The following is a 12,126-nucleotide window of genomic DNA, read 5'->3' on the forward strand; positions in this document are numbered from 1 at the left end:
AGGGGTGGGGCTTAGTTATGAAGGACAGCCAATCAAATGCTTTTCAATCAATCAATCAATCAAAGTTCAATTATATAGCGCTAAATAACAAGTGTCTCAAAGGGCTGCACAAGCCACAACGACATCTTCTGCTCAGATCCCACATCAGGGCAAGAAAAAACTCAACCCAATGGGCTACAATGAGAAACCTTGGAGGGGACCGCAGATGTGGGGATCCCCCGGGCGAACGGTGCGATGGACGTCGAGTGGATCTAGTTAATAATGTGAGAGTCCAGTCCATAGTGGGGCCAGCAGGAGATCATCTTAAGTGGAGACAAGTCAGCAGCGCAGAGACGTCTCCAACTGATGCACAGATGAGTGGTCCACCTCGGGTCCCGACTTTGAACAGCTAGCGGATCATCTGAGGTCACCTAATCTGTGCCCCCCCCCCTCTCCACGAAGGAGAGGGGGGCAGAGCAGAAAAGAGACGGCAGATCTTTTTAGATGAGGAAGTCTGTGGTCCGCATCAAAAAAGAACCCAAAATGTATGTTTTTAACATGTTCCACATAGTAATGTGTGTACAACTGAGATAAAATGAGGAAGACATTTGATTTCTATTCCTATGATGCCATAAGTACGCGAGTCATCGATCATGACATCACAACTTTAAGTTAAATCGCTTATTTCTGCCGCAAGCGTGAGCTCACTAAACCTTCACTGCTGGGGCTTTGTCTATCCACAACTTATTACTACATGTAAGATCTGACAAGCACTTATATTTGTGGTTATTGTAGCGATACGTGTTTGAAATTATTATTGTGTCCGAAAAATGAAAGAGTTGGCCATTTCTATAGTTTTAATGAGATTGCAAAGAACTGTTGATCCGATATTGATACGCTAAAACCTCTTTCTTGTTTAGAAGCCATGTAAAATATTAACTGTACTTTGCACATGCACATATTGATAAATATGTGCATGAATATTAATAAAGTGTTGGTAGGTATTCATTAACTCCATGTATTCTTGCCTGCCTAAAAGTGATTTAATGTAATACTTTGATATTGACACAACTCAGAAGTGCATACATTATTAGATTACACTTGAGAGAGTTTCATATATGATAGTAAAGTACATACTGTACTGTTTGCGTGTTGAAGTACCCTCTAAAAAGCTGGAAATCTACCCCAATCAACAACTTATGGTTGCTAAAGGGATTCAAAGTAAAATTTTTGATATTGACACGTCATCTGTGCATCTTCTAAGGTTAGTCTAGTAATGTATGCACAGATGAGATGTGTCAATACAACATTATTACTTCGAATCACTTTTTTGGCAACCAAGAATAGATTAATTTAATTAACACTTCATTAATATTTATTATGTGCTTGAACAAATACCAGTTAATATTGTACATAGCTTTTAAAGAAGAAAGAGGTTTTAACACATCAACATTGGACATACTTGCCAACCTTGAGACCTCCGATTCCGGGAGGTGGGGTGGGGGGTGGGGTGGGGCGTGGTTGGCGGTGGGGCGGAGGCGGGGCAGGGGCGTGGTTTGGGGCGTGGTTAAGAGGGGAGGGGTATATTTACAGCTAGAATTCACCAACTCGAGTATTTCATATATATTTCATATATATATATATATGTATGAAATACTTGACTTTCAGTGAATTCTATATATATATATATATATATATATATATATATATATATATATATATATATATATATTTATTTATTTTATTATACATATAAATAAAATAAATACTTGAGTTTCAGTGTCCCGGAGGCTATCCAGTAGATGGCAGTATTGTCCTGTTTAAGAGTGTCACAACATTGCTGTTTACGGCAGACAAACTGCTTTACGGTAGACGAAAACGTGACTGCTGTTGTTGTGTGTTGTTACCGCGCTGGGAGGACGTTAATGAAACTGCCTAACAATAAACCCACATAAGAAACCAAGAACTCGCCCTCGATCATTCTACAGTTATAACGTGATTGTGCAGGCACGCTGTTTATATCGTGGGAAAGCGGACGTGAAAACAGACTGTCGCAGGTCCGCATTGAGCTGGAAGGGTGTGGCCTCCAGCTCCGGCTGAATTCCGGGAGTTTATCGGGAGAAAATTTCTTCCGGGAGGTTATCGGGAGAGGCGCTGAATTCCGGGAGTCTCCCGGTAAAACCGGGAGGGTTGGCAAGTATGACATTGGATCTACAACATCCATCCACCCATCCCTTTTCTATCGCTTTTCCCTTTCGGGGTTTCGGGGGGGGGGGGGGGGGGGGGGGGGGGTGCTGTAGCCTGTCTCAGCTGAACTCGGGCGGAAGGCGTTGGACACCCTGGACAAGTCGACACCTCATCACAGGGCCAACACAGATAGACAACATTCACACTCACATTCACACACTAGGGCCAATTTAGTGTTAGTCCTTTGCAATAACACTAATACCATAGAAATGTTCAACTCTTTCATTTTTTTGGACACAATAAAGGCTTTAGTAATTTCAAACACATATTCTTATAATATAAGTGTTTGTCTTACACGCAGTAATCAGTTGTGGACAGACAAAGCCCCAGCATTGCAGCCCCAGCTGCAATGCTGGGGCCCCTGCCAAATCTATTTTTGGCAGGGGCCCACCTGAAAAATGTTTTGCTTCTGTATACTAACATATAAAACTGGTTTATTTAAGTTATTACTTGTTCAACGTTATCGTATGTTTCTTTGTATATAATATTTAGTATCAATTAATCAATCAATCAATGTTTATTTATATAGCCCTAAATCACAAGTGTCTCAAAGGGCTGTACAAGCCACAACGACATCCTCGGTACAGAGCCCACATACGGGCAAGGAAAACTCACCCCAGTGGGACGTCAATGTGAATGACTATGAGAAACCTTGGAGAGGACCGCATATGTGGGTAACCCCCCCCCCCCCCCCCCCCTCTAGGGGAGACCGAAAGCAATGGATGTCGAGTGGGTCTGACATAATATTGTGAAAGTCCAACACACCAGTGAAAGTCCAGTCCATAGTGGGGCCAGCAGGAACCATCCCGAGTGGAGACGGGTCAGCAGCGTAGAGATGTCCCCATCAGATGAACAGGCTAGCGGTCCACCCCGGGTTGGGAGCAGAGTACAAAAGAAAAGAAAAGAAACGGCAGATCAACTGGTCTAAAAAGGGAGTCTATTTAAAGGCTAGAGTATACAAATGAGTTTTAAGATTAGACTTAAATGCTTCTAATGAGGTAGCATCTCTAACTTTTACCGGGAGGGCATTCCATAGTATTGGAGCCCGAATAGAAAACGCTCTATAGCCCGCAGACTTTTTTTGGGCTCTGGGAATCACTAATAAGCCGGAGTTCTTTGAACGCAGATTTCTTGCCGGGACATATGGTACAATACAATCGTCAAGATAGGCAGGAGCTTGACCGTGTAGTATTTTATACGTAAGTAGTAAAACCTTAAAGTCGCATCTTAGGTGCACAGGAAGACAGTGCAGGTGAGCCAGTATAGGCGTAATATGATCAAACTTTCTTGTTTTTGTCAAAAGTCTAGCAGCCGCATTTTGTACCATCTGTAATCTTTTAATGCTAGACATAGGGAGGCCCGAAAACAAAACGTTACAGTAATCGAGACGAGATGTAACGAACGCATGGATAATGATCTCAGCATCGCTTGTGGACAAAATGGAACGAATTTTAGCGATATTACGGAGATGAAAGAAGGCCGTTTTAGTAACACTCTTAATGTGTGACTCAAACGAGAGAGTTGGGTCGAAGATAATACCCAGATTCTTTACCGAGTCGCCTTGTTTAATTGTTTGGTTGTCAAATGTTAAGGTGGTATTATTAAATAGATGTTGGTGCTGAGCAGGACCGATAATCAGCATTTCCGTTTTCTTAGCGTTGAGTTGCAAAAAGTTAGCGGACATCCATTGTTTAATTTCATTAAGACACGCCTCCAGCTGACTACAATCCGGCGTGTTGGTCAGCTTTAGGGCATGTAGAGTTGGGTGTCATCAGCATAACAGTGAAAGCTAACACCGTATTTGCGTATGATATCACCTAGCGGCAGCATGTAAATACTAAAGAGTGCAGGGCCAAGAACCGAACCCTGGGGAACTCCGCACATTACCTTAACATAGTCCGAGGTCACATTGTTATGGGAGACACACTGCATCCTGTCAGTAAGATAAGAGTTAAACCAAGACAAGGCTAAGTCTGTCATACCAATACACGTTTTGATACGCTCTAATAAAATATTATGATCAACAGTATCGAAAGCGGCGCTAAGATCAAGAAGCAGCAACATAGATGACGCATCAGAATCCATCGTTAGCAATAGATCATTAGTCATTTTTGCGAGGGCTGTCCCCGTAGAGTGATTTGCCCTGAAACCGGACTGATAAGGTTCACAGAGATTGTTAGACGCTAAGTGTTCATTTAGCTGCTGTGCTACAATTTTTTCGAGGATTTTCGAGATAAACGGAAGGTGGGACACCGGCCGGTAGTTTACCAGGAGATCAGGATCGAGGTTAGGTCTTTTGAGTAGAGGATGAATAACCGCTTTTTTGAATGCTAGGGGAACAGTGCCAGAGGAAAATGATAAGTTTATAATATTTAACACTGATGGACCTAATAATACAAAAAGCTCCTTGATAAGTTTCCCGGGAATTGGGTCAAGTAAACATGTTGTTTGTTTTGTCCCATTTACACATTTTGACAATTCCTCCAATGTTATTTCATCAAAGAGAGAGAAACTATTTTGGAGGGCGGTATCCGTTGTATATACAGTCGTATTTGTGTTAATAGAACCTAGTTGTAGCTGAGATGCATTGTCTTTAATCTCTTTTCTAATGACTTCAATTTTCTCATTAAAGAAATTCATAAAGTCATCTGCTGTGTGGGTGGAGCTAAGACCCACCCCACCCAAACAACACTGTACTAAACAGAATTTAGGATCATTTTTGTGAGGTGGATGAGATTTGAGTAATATTTAGCTTAGCTGAGGTAAGCATGCGTTTATAAGTTATTAAACTATCACACCATGCTTGATGGAAAACCAAGTTTAGTCGCACCCTGCCCACTCCCAAAATCCTGCTAGAACACAAAAAACCCACATACAGAACCCCCCCCACCCCCCCCCCCCCCCCCCCCCCCCCCCCCCCCCCCCCCCGGCCCCCCCCCCCCCCCCCCACCACCCCCCCCCAAAGCACACACAGCCGAGCCTACACTATCAATGGTGTGGCGCAGGCGTCATTAAAGTTGTTAGTGATAGAGCCCACATAATTTGGGAATGGTGCCATTACCGAAGGCAGTAGGTCAGTAAGAGTCGTCGTTGTGGCAGCATTAATGTTGCGGCTGCTATAGTAGTTATTATTATTATTATTAGTTTGTTGACAATGAGTCAGAACTTCAAATTTTATAAGGTAATGATCGGACATTACTTTAGTGTACGGGAGTATCGTAACTTTAGAGGTGGTGACACCCCTGACAAGCACCAGATCAATCGTATTACCGTTGCGATGCGTGGGTTCATTTATTATTTGTGTAAGACCACAGCTATCAATTATAGTCTGGAGCGCCACGCATGGAAGGTCCGATGGGGTATTCATATGGATATTAAAGTCCCCCATTATGATTATATTGTCGGCGTGCGTCACTAGATCAGCAACAAACTCTGAGAATTCACTGATGAAGTCCGAATAGGGCCCAGGGGGGCGGTAGATAACAGCCAGGTGGAGAGGCAGCGGTGTGACAAACCTCAAAGTGAGCACCTCAAACGAGTTATATTTATTATTTAGGTTAGGTGTAAGATTATAGTTTTCATTGTATATTAGTGCGACACCCCCTCCCCTTTTAAGAGGTCGGGCAACATGTGTATTGGTATAGTTAGGAGGAGATGCCTCATTTAGCGCAAAAAAATCGTCTGGTTTGAGCCAGGTCTCGGCGAGACCAACGACGTCAAGTTTGTTGTCTCTAATGACTTCATTAACTAATAACGTTTTGGAAGATAATGATCTTATGTTTAAAAAGTCCATATTATAGGTAGTGGGCTGTTTTGAGGATTGTTTGTTGAAATTAACCGAAGTAGCAATATTAATAATGTTGCGTTTATTATGCGTATTGCACTTTAAACAGTTTCGACCATATCTAGGAATTGATACGACGGGGATATTCAGATTGTTTGCTTGATGTTGCGATAAACTGAACGCATCATAGTTAGCTACCTCAGTACAATGTATGTCTGCCTCTGACACGGTCACAAAAGAAAAAACATTATGTGAGTTGTGTTTTATTCTCAGAGAATTGCTATGTGTGCAGGGATTATCCAGCCTGACACCGGCTAGTTCTAGTTTAAATGGCTTCTTACCCGGAGACTCCACGCTTATTTGGTTAGCTTTTCTCTTTGTTGTTAGCCCCGCTCGGCAATCCCGCTTCTGCTTCCGCTCGCACCGCTTACGTCGTCTCCATTGGCGGTCACCGCTAGCACTTGACTCCGCTGCTACAAAGGCCGCTCGATGTAGTCCGCGAAATATTCCCATGCTAGCGAGGAGGTCCACCGTACATGCATCTTTCAGTCTATAACGACCCGATCCATCCACATCCAGAATTGTCTGTCGGTCGTATGTGATCACAGAGTGTTCACGCTTTGAGCCAGCCATGAAATTGACAGAAATGACGGGTGTTTTTTGCCAAATCGCTCTACACTCCCAAGAGCGTTAGCATAGCCGCAGCATAGCCATAGCCATGCGCCGCCATTTATCGTATTTATTTATTCTTATTAATAATTTCTGGACTTTTTTTTATAGCTATATTCCTTTGCCTATTTGTAACGATGCAAACCTTTTTAATTAATTGTATTTTGTAGTCTATCCAAGGTATTAATTTCTTATTTTATTCAATAATTTTTGCATAGTTGGTATTATTTATCATATTTTATCCTATTTTTTCATCTGTTAGTTTTTGTGCTTTTTATATTTTCTTCTTCTAATTGAGCTACTGTGATCAAACAATTTCTCTTGCTGATCAATAAAGTTTGTCTAAATCTAAAAGGTAGGTTAGGTTAGGTTACTTAGGTTAGGTCACTTTATTAGTACCCGAAGGTAATCTTGTTTTGCAGCCAGCAAGATCAGGACATCCATTTAAACATACAGAGAAAGGAACATCTTAGATATGCAATAAAAAGACCTACCACATAACACGCATCACAAACACTGCCAAGATCAAAATAGTACATTTACTCCAAGTTCCCCATAAAAAAGATCACACATATAAAAATCCCAATCGGATAAGATTTGAGACAAGCCAGAATAAAACACCTTAATAAAAGAATAATGAAATAATGAATAATAAAATAATAAAAAAACATCCTACTTCCTGTTTTGTGTATCTCCCATGGATTGTGTGATACTTGGTATTAAATACTTGCACATTCTATTCTATTTCTTGTCTGATTTGAGGTCCAACCAGCAACCAGGCCCAAACTTGTTACAGTAAACTTGCTGCATAAGTAGTACAATTTTGAAGTCATCATTCCAAATTTTTTATCAACAAGCCATCCTCCCTTTTATGCTCAACTAACTGCTGAGAACATGACACAGTCTTCCCTGAAAATCTTTTTGCCTTACATTTGTATATATTTTTTAAATATTATTACAAGTATCAGTAGCAAATGATTTAAAGAAATATCCAAATCCTAATTTAGTACATGCAGATGCCAGTTGCGAGCGTCCCCTAGAGGGCCGCCCAAAAATATCTGTTTCTCAGCTGGGGGTCGTGTGGGCTGCAAGGGTACTCATTTGTAATACGCGTTTCCACCACTTGTGGCAGTAATGACAAAATCAAACAAGCAGAAAAAGTCTGTAGCTAGAGTAATAGAAGTTTCTTAAGAGCAAAAATGTTTACTAAAGTAGTGAAGCTAAATTTTCATTTGCAATTAATTTTTCGGACAGTTTATTTAAGAAACATATATTATTTATTATTTAAGTCAGAAAGTATTCATTTATTTTAGCCCTGGGTAACAGTATGTAATTAATAATCCGTATTTATGACTCCCTTCTTTTGCAGTACATTTGATTAGTATATATTTTTGCAATCAGCCTGACCTAAGCCTTGATAATAATCTTTGTGATTAACACATGGTGTCATATCATTGGACAACGTTTATTCTGTTAAATTGTAAGTATGTTAGATATAATAATTGAATATGATTAAAATCAAGAGTAACACTAATAATTCAGTGTAAATATCTGAGTGGGCCCTGGTCACCCCTGTAGTGAAAACGTTGGGCCCCTGGGTCAAAAATGTTAAGAACCCCGGCCAACCGCATCTTGTCGACAGTCAAAACAGTGGTTAAATGGTTGAATTCCACTTTGGTCATGCTCTTTAACAAAAAATTTAACAGCCTCAACCCTGGTAATTATTTAGAATTTTAGTCACTTAGAGCACATAAGATGGGAAAAGGTAATATAGAGTAGTATAAAATGTATATAACTTATGCCATTAAGGACCACAAGGCAGACACACACACACACACACACTCACACACACACGCACACACACACACGCACACACACACACACACACACACACACACACACACACACACACACACACACACACACACACACACACACACACACACACACACACACACACACACACACACACGCACGCAAACACTCTTGTATTTCTTACCTTCTTGAGACCTCCGAAAAATGCCCACCTCTGTATAATATATACATACTATGCACATATAAAAAAGGTAAGCTTTTAGTTAATTTTTTAGAATTTTTTGTTTGTAAATGGCTTTAATATTCATTATTTACTTCAAGTTATTACAGTATGTCTCTATATACATATATATATATATTTAAAAAAAAAAAGATGTTTAGCCAAAGTGGGCGCATTTCAATTTTTTACACACACTTGTTATTACATATGTTGGCCAAAGGGGGAGCACTTAAAATTTTTACACACTCTTGTTATTTCATATGTTGACCAATGGGAGAGCACTTTTAAAACCAATACACAGTCAATTTAAAAAAAACCCTCCTTTTTGGGACCACCCTAATTTTAAGAATTTCACCACCAGGGGTGCAAATGAGACATTCTCTATTAGATGCAATGGTTTTTCGTATTGAGACCATAATTTCGGTCCTAACTTGTTCACTGGTCCTCATGGAAGGTACTTTTCCTTGTTGATGTCTCAAGAAGGGTAGAAATAAAAGAACACGCACACACACACACACACACACACACACACACACACACACACACACACACACACACACACACACACACACACACACACACACACACACACACACACACACACACACACACACACACACGTGCGAGCTAGCAGGAGACTGACGCTCCAATGGACTCTGTTCTCAAAGCAGGTTTGCCCAAGCTGTTTGTACTGGCATGACTCCAAACTCAAAGTCGCGTTGTGACTGAATGCTGAGAACATATTGAACATGTGGAAACAGTATAAACATGAGGAGCAAAAAAATAAAAACACATGACCATCAGACACACAGTATGTGTCCACGTTGAAGTGACAAAATAAGAAAGCATAGAGGAAACAGTGATAGTGATGACGCAAGTTTGGGTCCAACCCTTTGACCTTTGGTTTTGATCAGGACCAATTTGTGATTAATGGCTTTTCACATGAGCATGGAATCATTTGCCGCTTCCCTGTGACATTCTTCCAATCCTTTGGCTGTTTCTCTGCCTGATCTCAAGTCAGGCTTGTGGGTGTCTTTATACCCCACTCTGCAGGTCACAGCAAAGAGAAAACAGTGCACTAAGTCAACGCCCGACTGCAGCAGTGAGAGAGGGTTAGCACAATCGGGATGTATATTCCGCACATATTGACATTTCTTCACATTCTGTCTATGACACAAAGGTTATGAGAAAACTATGATGTTAGTAATACAAATATCCACGGTGACGACCCTTTAGTACATGAAAACACTACAGAGACCAGGCACCCGCTTAAGACAACAACGTACAGCGTTAGTGGTTTTGTGAACACAAACATTCGAGAAACAAAGGTGTTGATTCTGTGAAAAAAAACAATCTGTTTATGTGAGCATGTGTTGTGGTATTATTGTTAACTTTTGGAGTACCGCTTAAGCAGCATTAAACAACAACAGCAACTTATGGGATGCTGTATTAAAAAATGCAATCACACTTTTCCAGTTGAAATAAGTATTTTGAATATTTAGCTCATTTTTGTCATTTAGCTCAGCAGGAGTCCCCCAACCTTTTTTTCCACCAGGGACCGGTTTAATGTATGCATTATTTTCACGGACCAGCTTTCCACAGCAGAGAAAAACTGAAACAAAATGAGCATGCAAAATTCAACTCACCATAACGCTGAAGTAGTGGGAGCCCTGGGCGTGTTTCTTTGCAAAGAGGTGGTCCCTGGCACGTTGGTGGCATAAACTATATACAGTGTTTCTTAACTGCGAGCGCCCCCTAGTATGTAATATATCTGTTTTTTCAGTAAATGCATTGTTTATTTTGTTAGTACTTCTTTTCTAATCAGCCTGACCTAACCCTAAGGTTTATTTATTAGTAAGTAAGTACATTTTATTTATAAGCGCTTTTCACAGATAAAATCACAAAGCGCTGTACAAAAGATTGGTGTATTAAAACAATTCAATTAAAACAACAGGGGCAACATCATGAAAAGGATAACATTTTGATTAAAAATGATAGTTAAAAAGTGCATGTGGTGGGGCGTGGCCTGCGGACCTGCGGAGAAGCGGGGCGTGTCAGGACCGGCTTTGAGATTAGTGGCAGGTGCGTAGATGACACAGCTGTGAGTGGTTGTCTGATGACCTGTAGCTTTGTAAAAGGCAGCGGTCGGGAAGGAGAAAAGTGGTTGATGGTGGAGAAACTGACACATGGCTGAAAAGCACCAATTATTGAGAAATAAATAATTGTACGCAAAGATGGACACGGCTGTAATGTCCATCTTGGGTGGTCCAGAGAACCCGGTAGAGCAAGACCTCTACAGTGCATTAACTAAAAGCTTTACTAAAAAGAGAAGTCTTCAAGTGTTTTCTTATATTCTTAATTCATCACTATCTTATATTGATAGTGATGAATTATAATGTGAACTCACGTACAATAATGTAGTTGAAATTCTTTAAAATGTGTATGTGTTTTGCAATGTTTTAAACTGTTTTCTAATGTTTTGTGTAGAATCCAGTAAGACCAGCTGACTGCCATGGCATTTGCTAATGGGGATCCTTTTCAAATAAATAAATAAATAAATAAATAAACAAATGCGAATGGTAAATGTAAATGTTTATTCTCAATATGAATGTTGAATCTGAATGTTAAATATTAATCTTAAATCTAAATATAATTTAAAGGTTATATCTATATGTGGTCTCAGTCAACCATTCCGAGCTGTAGACGAGATAGTTGATTTAAAGTAGTTTTTCTTGTTTAATTGTATTTTTAGAACAAGCCTTTGGCCAATACAAAACAAGGTTAGGGCCGCAAATCTAAATGTATAGCTTAAATCTAAACATTAAATCTAAATATTAATTGTTAAATCTTAAATGATACATCCAAATCTAATGTTAAATGCTAAATATAAATGTAAATGTTAAATCTAAATCTAAATGGAAGTGGTGTGTGCACTTTTTTTTTACCAAGCTGCATACTAAATAATTAAAGAATCTAGGGGCGTTTTTATGTAAAAAAAAATTTAAACAGGCTAAAGCCAACAAAGGGAGATGGGATTTGGGATAAGAAGCTGTATATATTAAAGAAAAAACAAGCTAGCATGTCAGCTACACTATGTATTATAGTTGACCAAATATTGAAGTGGAACTGCACTTTTTGGGGAATTTTGCCTAACGTTCACAATCATTACGAGAGACATGATGACGGATGGATTGTTTTTAATGCATTGTAAGAAAGCAAGTGTAAGTGATATTGTTTTTATAAGCACTAACGCAGACAAACTATGTATAGCTGCGCTGTGATCACTTCCGTGTGTCCCTATGTTTACACCATCGAGTGATCTGCTGCTTCCTCACTTCCCTGCTCCTTGGATTTTTTTTGTAGATAATAAATTATGCCCCTATTAGCACAACATAATTGTATATACATTATT

At 39.9% G+C, this 12,126-nt stretch overlaps 1 long non-coding RNA gene across 1 annotated transcript; it reads right to left on the bottom strand.

Moving 5' to 3' along the window:
• Window positions 1–381: 381 nt before the first annotated feature.
• On the bottom strand, window positions 382–10,398 carry LOC133654950 (uncharacterized). The gene is made up of 3 exons (XR_009826912.1): window positions 10,361–10,398; window positions 2,992–3,083; window positions 382–400 (listed from the first exon to the last, which is right to left on the bottom strand). It is a non-coding gene; the product is annotated as an uncharacterized LOC133654950 (long non-coding RNA).
• Window positions 10,399–12,126: the final 1,728 nt, after the last annotated feature.

The sequence above is a fragment of the Entelurus aequoreus genome, linkage group LG08 (genome assembly GCF_033978785.1).
Source record: "Entelurus aequoreus isolate RoL-2023_Sb linkage group LG08, RoL_Eaeq_v1.1, whole genome shotgun sequence".
Lineage (NCBI taxonomy): Eukaryota > Metazoa > Chordata > Actinopteri > Syngnathiformes > Syngnathidae > Entelurus > Entelurus aequoreus.